At 42.1% G+C, this 1,998-nt stretch overlaps 1 pseudogene; it reads left to right on the top strand.

Annotated features, from left to right (window-relative positions):
• The first annotated feature begins 333 nt into the window (after positions 1-333).
• On the top strand, positions 334-1,248 carry LOC139939291 (uncharacterized; annotated as a pseudogene).
• Positions 1,249-1,998: the final 750 nt, after the last annotated feature.

The raw sequence follows: 1,998 nt of genomic DNA, 5'->3' as shown, positions 1-1,998 counted from the left end.
GAAACTGTTCTGTTGGCAGAATGATGTTGGCTCAATGTTTGATTACGTTGGTCTGATATTGGTTCAATGTTTTAACATACATGGGCAAGATATTGGCCCAATGTTGAGCCAATGTCTACGTTGGGCCAACTTTTACATTGGCCCAACATAAGACCGATGAGCAAAAGTACGTTGGGCCAATGTTGACAGCCAATGTTGGTCCAATGAAAGTGTTCCGTTGGCCCAACGTTGGTTCTATGTTGTGATGCTATCTGGGCACGTTCATCATTTGGTCACATGGATTGGAAAAGCTTGATGACTTCCTTAGTCACATTAACCACCAACACCCTAACATTCAGTTCACCATGGAAACTGAGACATCCGATTCATTACCTTTTCTTGATGTACTCATTTCCAAGAAGACTGATGGTTCTCTAGCACACTCCGTGTACAGAAAACCCACCCATACAGACCGCTACCTCAACGCTCGGTCATTCCATCCTCCTTCTGTGAAAGCCTCAGTGAACCGGACCCTACTTCAAAGGGCACACATTATTTGTGATAAGGAACATTTACCTAATGAACTGGAGCACCTTAACACAGTGCTAAAAGAGAATGGGTATAAACCAAACAAACGAGTCCCTTTCAAAACACATCTCTCAGTCTGCACAATCCAAAGATACGCCCATTGCGGTCCTTCAGTACATTGGTCATACCTCACACAAAATTCAACGGATCCTCCGTGAGGCCGAAATCAAGGTCTACTACCGAACTCGCAACAAGTTGGATACTAAGCTACACACTCACAAAGACAAGCATGACTCTAGCAGTCAGGCAGGGGTCAATCGAATTCCTTGTACTTGTGGTAAAGTGTACATTGGCGAGACCGGTAGAGACCTAACTACCAGTCTAAAAGAACACAAAGCACACGGCCGCAGAGGGGAATATGACAAATCTGCCATTGTCAAACACTCCACCGATTTAGACCATGTCATAGATTGGGATCAGGCTCGTATCATAGCACCTGAGAGACATTGGTATACAAGGCGCATAAGGGAAGCTATCGAAATATACAGACACGACACTGTGCCACAAGATATCGGCTATTTCATCAGCAGCCTTTGGCATACTAACCTACCACCCTCCTCCTCTAACAACCCCCAACCTACTGACACGCCTCACTACACCCGACAGGTTTCTCACACAATGGGCAACCCTAACAATAGCCCTGAGCCCGCCAACCACACAACCAATCAGAGCATTGATTGACCTGCAGTGGATCCATTGAACCCCTACAAATAAGCCCACTCTTCTCTTACCTCTTCAGTCTCCTGACGATGACTAAAGCAAGCTAATCGAAACGTTGAGACCAATTTCAGAACTGACTCCGCGGCAGTACAGTTAATTACGATCCTATAAGCTAAAGTAGTAGTCCAGTCTAATTTCTATATACCATCCGCCCTGGTAATAGATAAGACTGGGTTGCTGTAAAAATCAAAGATATTGTTGGTAGACTTCAAAAAATGGATTTTGGCAAAACTCCATGTATGAGTTGGTATGGGTACACAATACACAAAAATCGGAAAAAAGTTATATCAGACATTGGTTGCCATGGTTACGGCCAAAATAAGATTTTTAGCAAATTTTTTAAGTTTTTACCTTTTTTAAGAGTTAAAATATAGGTAGATTGAAAGCACTGGTACGTCTAAAGGGGAAGACGTTGAAGGTTTTTTTTCACACATGTTGCACAACCATGTTTACTCTTTTAGAAAATGTTTTTAAAAATTAAGTGTGCGATCAACTTTGGATCAAACCACTATTTAAAATAGGGGTGTTTTTTGTCATATTTTCTTATAGCGAAAAATAGGGGTATCAAATTGGGCCATAAGTCCGAAAGTGGCACTTTGTGGATTATGACACTTTTATAGTTGGAAGATAAGGTACCAACCTACACAAAAATGCAATAAAATGTTTTGGTATTTCAAGTGCGCGAACACAGTTTTGCCGCAACGTTAGCAA

Source organism: Asterias amurensis, chromosome 1 (genome assembly GCF_032118995.1).
Source record: "Asterias amurensis chromosome 1, ASM3211899v1".
Taxonomy (NCBI): domain Eukaryota; kingdom Metazoa; phylum Echinodermata; class Asteroidea; order Forcipulatida; family Asteriidae; genus Asterias; species Asterias amurensis.
This window is presented reverse-complemented; position numbering and strand designations above follow the sequence as displayed.